We start from the raw sequence: 10460 nt of genomic DNA on the forward strand, positions 1-10460 counted from the left end.
CATTCTAAAGTCTCTAATTTCATTTATTGATAGTCCTTCTTGTGTTCCTTGTCTCTCTTAATTTCATTGTGGTAGGATTGGAATGGGTTAAAAAATCAAGCATATCATTGAGTAAAATAGAGACCCACATGTCACTACATGTCATTGTGCATACTCTCTGTTTTTTATACAATTAGAAGTGAGCAATATGATGTGTGCACAACTAAAAATCCTAGTAGGCATGATGAATCTAGTATTAGCATGGAAATCGAAACCAAGAATCATAAAATATCAATAAATTTGTGACACAGAGTAAAAAACACAATAAAATATTTTATGCCAATGTTTTCTATTTGGTGCAAGATACTACTAATATTTCATAATTTTCAGAGATGGTGGATGTCATGAAGATGCCCTTAAGCAAAGTTACTGACTTGAAGATAAGATGATCAGTGCAACTATTTACTTTAAATAGGCTAAATTTAGGTAATTAAAACAAGTTTGAAAATCACTAGAAACACCACCCCCACATCATTTTATTTCTAGTTGTACAAGATAATATTGAATAAAATTTTGAGCACTTCCATTTAAATTAACCATACAAAAACAAAAAACAAGGTTGATGCTTTTAAAAGTTGTATCCATAATTAAATATAAGATATCACAAGGATGGCTCATAATTGTAAAGGCTATATCCATCACCAACTATAAATAAGTGTCAATGAGATGAGAAAAAGTGTGTCTTGATATAACATATAAACATCATATTGCTTATAACTCATGAATATTGTATGTAATTGTGCATATGTTAATTATATAACTTAAATCTGGGTAATTTTTCACATTTAAATTATCAAACATGTAGAATTTAAATTACACTAGCTTAAATTTGCACACAAATAAAATATCAGAAATATGGTAGGAGAATGAGTAAGCATCTACCCTGATGTAACTATAATATTCCAACTCCATTTTTTTATATAGAAGTTACATTTCATGTAGCTATAGAAGTTACATTTACGTGTTTTAGATAGAAGTTACATTTTACATAGCTATAGCTATATCTACCCTAACATAAAGATAATATTCCAACTCCATTTTTTCACACTTTTCAACATTTTAAAGATTTGTCTATTTTAGTGTGATTATGCAATTAAATAGTTGATATTGTTTAAGACATCTCCTATTTCCAATATTTTTAATTCTTAGGTGGGATCTTTGGTAGCGTTTTGATACTACCATATATCGTGTTTTAAGTACATGGTGTTTTATAATTCACCCAAGAGACTCTAGGAGAAACCTTGAATTGCATGCTTGTTTCCATTGTACATCTAATATTTTCAACCTTTTCCATGTGAAGAAACCCATAGTGCATGTTGAACATGAAGAAAGTACCTAAAAAATTGGGGAATATCTGTTATTCTATTTCCAAAGGGGGATAGATCTAGAGAAGACAACAATGGCTATTGTAAATGGATTTTGTCAGGTTGTATTTAATGAAATCCCACTAGATTTTTCTACTAAGTAAATCAATTAATAAATTTGAAGATTTAAGGTTGTGTTGAATAGTGTCACAAGGTATCTCTATAACACTATATATCTACATGATTTTAATGCCATGAAATGGTGTCCCAATAACACTATTATCTAGTGATGTGTGCTAGATGTATATAACTTTCTCATGTTCTACAAGTAAATCATATCATTATATTTCTTTGAAATCTCAGAATGTGTTCAAAGTTTGTCTCAGATAAGGAAATATGTATGTACTCTTGAATTTATCTATTTTTTAATAAGATCAAGAATAAATTTGTCATTGCAAGTAATTGGGATCTACCATGCAAGTTTATTTTACTACATGGAATTCTTGATTTTTTAGATCCCAACTAGTTAGGGTTGAATTTTTTTTTTTTTAATGAGATTAAGAATAAAGTTATCATTTTAATCACTGAAATCTACCATGTAAGATTTATTCACTACATGAAATTTTTTATTTGTTAGAGCCCAGCTTATTAGGATTATGAAGAGTTTACTTCCATGACAATATTTATGAATACTCTGTTCTTGGTTAAAGAATTACATATTATAGAAAGGTGGAAAATAAATGAGATGCAACTGAATGGTTTTTGTTTTAAAATGTGTCGAGGGAGTATAAAATCATTTTCAGTTGCATTCAAATATTTTGGAGCACCCACTCAAGTGCTTCATTTTCCTCCTAGTTAATTCAATTTCTAGTATTCCAATGCTTCTAGAAGTCCTTCAAAGTGATCTCTTAACTATCTTGGAGGGAAATTTATTACTTGATTAGAACCCATGAATTACAATTTGATTAGGAGCAAGGGATGAGAAATTTTCATATTCTTCAATATATTCTACAAGTTTAAAGAATATCGAATGATTTCCTTTCTATTTAATTGATACAACAGTCACTCGAGCATTAGTTAGGATTTTGAGACCTTTTTCAATGGATATGTATATGAAATTTATGTTCTCAATTAAAGAATAGGTGAAAATGATGCAATGCGAGGATTTTATGTTTTAGTGCCTAAGAATGCCTTACTGATGTGAAGGGCTTGGTATTTTCTTGTCTCAAGATTAGTTGCATTTGAATTCCTAGAAAATCATTTAATTTATTTTTTGTTGTTTTTATATTGCTATCCTTGAAGTTGGTGATCTACTTTGTGTGTAGTAGGAAGTATTAACTACTAAGCACTCTCAAACATGATATTGATGTATGACTAACTTTAAATGTCCCTCCTTGACACATTAATATTACACGATCATGCAAAGAAATTATTAATCAATAGTAAAGGGAAGATGATTAACATGCAGTGTTTCTTGGCTTGTCATATAATTGCTGCATTTTGGTCCCCAACAATATATTTGTGGCCACTTTTTGGTTCTTACTTGTGGAGCTTCCCTTTGGCTCAGAAAAACATAGAGGATAAATGTCCACTGCATTGGAAATTGAGATGATCAAAGAGGAGTTCACCAAAAGTAGTAGAGGACATGGGAAAAATTGGTACAATGAGTCGATAAGCACTAGAGAAAGAGCAAGACACCATAATTTCTTGTGTATCTAGATTCACTTGAAATTAACTAGTAAGAAAAAGTACCCTTTTTTTATGAATATTTTCATGTATACATAAATACTAAAACCACAATTTCAAACTAATTATTCAAACTAATAATTATATGATAGTCATAATTTATAATTAAATAGTATAATATGATTAATATTATAGGACACAACTATAGGGTCTTACTGTGAGGGGCATTATGACAATTTATGTACATTTCTCACTATATTAGACAATCATCTCTTAGAGTGTGATATCCATCCAATGAAATGTACTCACAAAGGCCATTGTGGGATTGAAATTTTTTCTTTTAGTGTACAAGAGGTGATATATTTTCTTAGGCCTTAATGTTTTGATTCCGTAAGGTTTTGACACTACTCATAGCGAGAACCTTCATTCAACCAAGTGAGGTACTCACCATAGAAAGTTGAATCACTTTGTCTCCACAATTCAATATGATGTTGGATCAATCTCATGATCCTAAAAACATAGGTCATAATAGTGAGGAAATTTTATTGTGCGAAAAAGAATATCCAAACTCAAGGACCATGACTCTTTTACAACAAGCAATATGGATATTTTTTACACTGATATTTTTTTCTCCATTGGTTTTCACAAGTTATCTATTACTTGATATTTTTAACATGTAACTTATTTGGTATGGTTGTGCCTAAGGTTTTAGTTAAGGTTGAATACTAAGTTCCTAAGGTGCTATTCTCTATGGTGATGTATTATTTGCTTTGTTTATATAGGTCATCTAGCCGCATAGTGGCCACTATCGAATGTTGAGGTATATGTCATATAAATCTTTTATAGTCTATTTTATTTTATGTTCAAGTATTCGTCGTCTTTCATGTATTATACTCTACATTGTATCTTCTTTCATTTTCAGGAGAGGAACTCAATATTGATGGTAAGAAGTAGCAATTGAAGAAAGAGGAGAACAACAACACTAGAGTGACAAATGCAAAATGAGAGAGAGAAGAGAATTTGTCTAGTGATACCCTTAGAGCCAATATCTTGCATAATACACACTCATAGAGACTAATGGTCAAGCCTTCAGAGTTGGTGAATTCACTTGCAATGCTTTGGCAACACAATGATAATGTTTTGAAATGATGAAACAATATTTCATGTGTAAATTGTAGTCCAACCGATATTAAGTTGGAAACTCATATTGTAATACTTGATGTTTTGTGTAAGAAAATTTATTTTCTTGAAATTATTTTTATTTTCACTTGTATTTATCCTTGTAATTAACATATGTAACTTTGCATTATCATATTAGATAAACATGAACATTGTATGACATTTTTTTAAAATTGTCACAAAATCATACTAATTAATTTATGTTATTAATAATAGACACATAAAATCAATCTAGAACTACTAAATTAGTAGTTTATATTAATTAATGATAGACACGAATAAAATTAATCTTTGACTAAATTAGTCATTTATAATGATTATGAATGAAATTAAATGAAATGAATAGAAACTACTAAATCAATCATTTATATAATGAATATGAAAATACCAGAAAAAGATAAATGGCTACTGCAAATGATAATTTTTTGATTAAAATGATTACTAAATTTTGGATATATACGACTATTAGTATCTAATTTATAGTATCTTATAACATGACTAAAATTTGTCATATTTCTTTTGCATTAATTGATTTTAAATGGTGACTGAAATTTACGTATATGACTATTAGTTGCTAATTTACAATATCTTATAAACACGACTAATGTTCTGGTCATATTTATTTGGTCATTAATTGGTTTTGTTGAGGATTCATATAGTACTATATTTGTTGTATATTTGATCATTAGTTGCGACAATTAATGACTAAAACAATGAAAATTTTATGACCAAATTTATGACTAAATATACTACTAGATGGTAAAATCGAGGAAACCAATTAATTACTAAGATAAAAATGATTAAAAGTTGGTCACGTTATAAGATACTATAAATTATCTACTATTGGTTCTAACTAAAAAATATTCGTTTATATAAAAAAGTTTAGTTATCTTTTTAGTAACTAATTCGTCATTTTGTAGAAGTGAACTCATCCACTGAGGAAACCAACACACCACAGTGCGTTGTATCTTTCTCTCTTTCCTTATGAGGAAGACAGGATGAGACAAGAAGAAATCCAATAGCTTTGGGAAAATGACAAGTGATTGGCCAAATTGTCTGAATTTTATTGTAAGTGACTTCAAATACAAGCACTTGACCTTGATGAAAGGAATTTCCTTTCTCAGATGTATGAGTTGGACCTGGGCTCAGACGATTGTTTCCTTATACAGAAGGTTATTTATGTGAATTTGTTGAGTTATCATCCATAAAAATTTTCCTTCCTTCTAGCACCATAAATGTTAACAGTGTCGGATGCCACCAAGAGTAAAGGGGTCTACCCAATGTGAAGTCCCGATTAGACCTGAAAATATTTGGAGTGAGAGCCCCAACTATAAGGTATGGTTGGCTTCCATTATTTTAAACATATGCCTTGGCTGCAATAAATGTCAGAATAGAAGCACATGTACTTTGGACGTAAATAGGTAGTTAGAATTTGTGATGTATTCAATTGTAAAGTGTATAATGGTTCTTTAATGGAAAGGAAACTAAAGTTATTATTCAAAATAGAAGTAGTACTACTTTCCCAACAAAGACATACACATAGATATGGAACAATAATTAATAACATTGTGAAATGGTTCACAAAAAATAACGATCATGAAAACATAGGACACAAGATTCAATGATGCACACTAAAGCTAATGAAATAGATTGTTTTCATTAGTATGTGTTAACATAAACATACAGCATAAAAAATGAAAGAATAATCTCACAATCATTCATGATTTAAGCATGAAAATTGTGTCAGCTCTAAGAGCTTGAAATTATTGAGTGAATGTTCTAAGATACAACATTACAATGATACAAAATTGGCCCCAATAGTGGAATGTTAAGTAACTATTTTCTTCTCGAAAGCATAACCATCTCTCCTATGCTTATCTTGAGAAGCTAGGGTGAAAATTCCTTTGTTTGAGCTATGAGGGTGTATATATAACAAATGAGGTGGTGATCTACCTCGTGTGTGACCCTTAATCTCCCCTCATGACTCTTAAACTTGCACGTGATTTTCAAACTCCTATGAGACATTGAGACTTCTACATGACTTTTCACATTCTAAGATTAACCTTTGGACTTCGACACACTTTACATTTTTTTCATTTTGGGAAATTACATAATTACATCCATAATCATGTGGAAAGATACGGTGACATAAATGAATCTTGAGGTGAAACTTGGACAATCCATGACTTGGAAATGATGACATGGAATTCATTGTAGTGTGCTTATTCCAAGTTTTCTTCTTGTTTTCATGTTTGTATCTTCAGGATAGGTCTTTCATGTACTCAATCTTCATCCTCCAAGAGGCTAGATGATATGGAATCTTCCAGGTCATTTTACCTTCAATCTTCTATCATGATTTAGTGTCCCTTAATTTTGTGTCTTGTGATATCTTTATATTTCCAACTTCACAAGTGTCCTCTTGCAATACCTCCTTGCAATCCTCTTTGAGCATCGTCGTGTCATGTGATGATAATAATACCTACAAATGAAATTCACTCATGAAAGGACAACATCAATTTGGAATTATCCTACTCTATATTTCTCTTCATGGAAGTCACTGACTAAACCCAAGAAAAAGTGTGGGACTAAGGAGGAGGCTTGCGGGTTACATAGTGCACATTTCTAGAAGGAAGTGATGAAGGTATAGTCACTGTGAATGAACCATGCATAGTGGATGAGGGACTTGAAGATAAAACTGCACAGCTAAGGGACACAATGGTGTAGTGAAGAAGGCTTGCTCATTATGATTATGCAATGCGCAATTCATGGAAGACTATGATAAGTGAATGGGAAATTTCACAAGTGACGGAGGAAGTGAGGCCGAAATGTTGATTAAGACTTCATTGTGTGTAGTGGAAGACTAATTGGGAGCGAGAATTATGTAGTTTTCAGGGGAAAGAGACAAAGATTGACGATTGCGATTGCACAATGCGTAGTCCTTGGAGGTAGTGAATGTGCAATGTGCATTTGTTGTAGGAAATGGGGGCTAACTGGGGCTTGAGACTGTATAATGCATAGTTTAGTGAGGCAAAAGTCTTATTGGTGCTCTTGTACAAAAACGAACTAGTGCGTTTAAATAAAAACAACACTGATGCACATTTGTTCCAGAATTTATAAAATAAAATTGAATTCATCCATCTCGATGCTCTTATAACAATTACAACACTGATGCATTTAAATATAAATCACACAATTGAATTAAAAAAATTAATTGCATTGTTTTAGGATTTCGAAAAAAAAAAAAACAATTGTATCATGTCAGTTCATTGAAAATTTTTGGTGGCCCGACAATGTTGGTGTGCTTTTCTAATAAATGCATTGAGGCTCGTTACTATTGAATGCACCAATGTTTGGATAGAGTTAAAAAGTAGTGTGTTTTTTTTTTATTATTAAAAAATGAGTGCCAATTGATTTTTCAAAATCTAATTTCATAAGGTATTTTAAATAGTAAAAGGTTATTCACTATGTCATTATTTTTCCCAAAATTTCAAGGGAGTGATTTGAAAGAGAGACACATTAGGAGAATTATGCATTTATAAAATACTTATATCAATATAACTATTTACAAGATCAAAAGCTAAAAGGTATGGTGATTCACTCAAAATCCTGCATAGTAAAATTTTTAAATTTTATTATTTATTTTACTAATATTTTTTTTAGAATTTCAGTTAGGGTTCAATTAAAAGTGAGATCATTTCCAAGAGAGACATACTACAAGCACTATGAAGTATAAATATATTTTGGAACCGTAGAAACAAAAATTTGAAAGATACAAGGATTTACTCAAAACCCTGGATAGAAAAAAATTTAAAATTTGTTGTTGATTTTAATGTTAAAATTTTCTACAATTTTTGCTAGATTTACTCACAATTTAGAGAAGAAAATTTAAAAACCTTGTGTAATAAAACATTTACTATTCATTTTACTAGTAAACATTTTTACAATCTCTATTCCTATTTAAATTTAATTAAAATTGAAAAGAAAAAATATAAAGATTCAATGCTTACCTTAAACACTTGTTTTTTTCTTATGTGACTGCACAATTTCACCTTAGGGTTTAACTCCCTCGACCACTTCACAATTAGGATCTTTAATTTTAGGAATTTTAGATTTAAAGGATTCATGTACTTATTATATATAGGGAATTTGACATGTAAAATAGGGGGATCACTTATTGAATTAGATCCAAACTGTGTCGACCCTGCCCATTTAAAAAAAAAAAGAATATATTTTCTAATGTGTGCGCTCTATAATATAACACACGTGTGCACCCTTAGTAATACAATGCACTGATATATTATAACACTACTGGTTCTATCAAGTATTGTCATTGTTTCTCCTGGTCTAATATAACACATTGATGCACCTTTGCCAAATAACACCATTAAGTCATTGCATTGTGTTTATCATTACAAATCACACCATCATAATTTAAAATTATTTAAAAAAAATTAATTTTCACTAATGGTGCTAAATAATTAAATTCCTGGTGTGTTTAATGGAATAAGCACACCAATGTGTTTATTTAATTAAATGCACCAATGTGTTTATTAAAACAAGCACACAGTTTATCTGAGCTCTTTTTGGTTGAAAACTATTTGACTCATGTATAAAATATATTTAATCACTTCTATATTGAATAGTATTGGTTGTATATTGATAAAAAATGTATGATAAGGAGTGAAGTAACAAAAATATTTATCAACGCAGTGATATCACATCGAAAAATGAAAAGAAGGCAAGTTCTTTGTAAATTCTTTACAAAATTATTATGTCTAAACTATATGAAAGTTTAACTAATATGTATTGGTTAGTGTGTGTCATGAAAAGCCACAAAATGGATGTTATGAAACCATATCACTAAAAGATAGAAAATAAAGATCAACGCCTTAGAAATCAGCCTCTTAGAGGGAGGAAGCTCCTTTACATTTCGGAAATGAACAATTCTTAGATGATACAAATGACAAAATCTCCTTTCTATATATAGGAGTCTAAGGGGTCACAATATATTCAAAGCTAACATAACAATAATAATATAAGGCACAACAATAACAATAGTGGTCTTCTATGGGCACAATAATAACAATATGGGGAGAACAGGGGCATAACAATAAAAGTAAGGGCTACAATGACAATAGTAATGGGGGATCACTAGTATTATAGGGAAATAACATGCCCCTCTCCTTGCAAAAAGTGTTGTCCTCAATGCTTGAGTAGTTTTGGATGCTTCTATATAAAATTATCATCCTTCGATGTGTAATATTCAGTGGGTAAGTTCTTCCACTTGTCAAGATACTCTGAAATTTATCAATTTCGTAGTTGTCGAGTTCTTGATTCCGTGACTGCTTCAGGTTCCAATATGATTTTTCATTCCTCGTCAAGTTTTGGAAATATTGTTTGAACTGGGAGCTTGTCACCAATGACCTTCTTTAATCATGAAACATGGAAAACTGGGTGCATTCGAGAAGCGGCAGGAAGCCCCAATTTGTATTCCATAGTGCTAATCTTTTGCAGCATCTTGTATGGACCATAATACTTTGATGATAATTTATTATCCTTCTTGACTTTCTTGAGGGACATTTGTTTATATGGTTGTAGTCGTAGAAATATCAGTCACCTATATCAAAACTTTTTCTCTTTGACGTTGATCGGCTTATTGTGTCATTCTATTTTGTGCCAAACTTAGGTTATCCTTTAAGAGTTGGAGAACTTGTTGTTGATGCTCGATGCAATCTTCCACTGCTTGAACCTTAGAATTTTCTCCTAAATATGATGTGATGGATGGTGGGTGATGTCCATAAAGTGCCGTAAATAGGGTTATTTCTTGCAGTATGGAAGGAAGTGTTATACCACCATTCAGCCAAAGGTAACCATTTGACCCATTGTGTCTATTTATCAGATACAAAGCAACAAAGATATCCTTCCAAACATTTGTTTACTATCTCATTTTTTGCATCAGATTAAGGATGATAAGATGAGCTATGAGCTAACTGAGTACCAAGACAAGAAAATAATTTTGTCCAAAAATTTCTAGTGAAAATGAGATCTATGTCACTTACAATAATCTTTGGCTTTCGATGTAGGTTTTGAATTGTTTCCATAAATGTAGTAGAAATTGTACTGGCTTTAAATGGATGAGATAATGCACAAAAGTGTGCATACTTGGTAACTCTGTCAATTACCACCATGATGAAACTCTTTCCTTTGGACTTGGGGAAACCTGTGACAAAATCCATTGAAACCTCCTCTCAA

This window comes from Pinus tabuliformis, chromosome 2_2 (genome assembly GCF_031772625.1).
Source record: "Pinus tabuliformis cultivar Carrire ecotype Pingquan chromosome 2_2, CPIR1, whole genome shotgun sequence".
Taxonomy (NCBI): Eukaryota; Viridiplantae; Streptophyta; class Pinopsida; order Pinales; family Pinaceae; genus Pinus; species Pinus tabuliformis.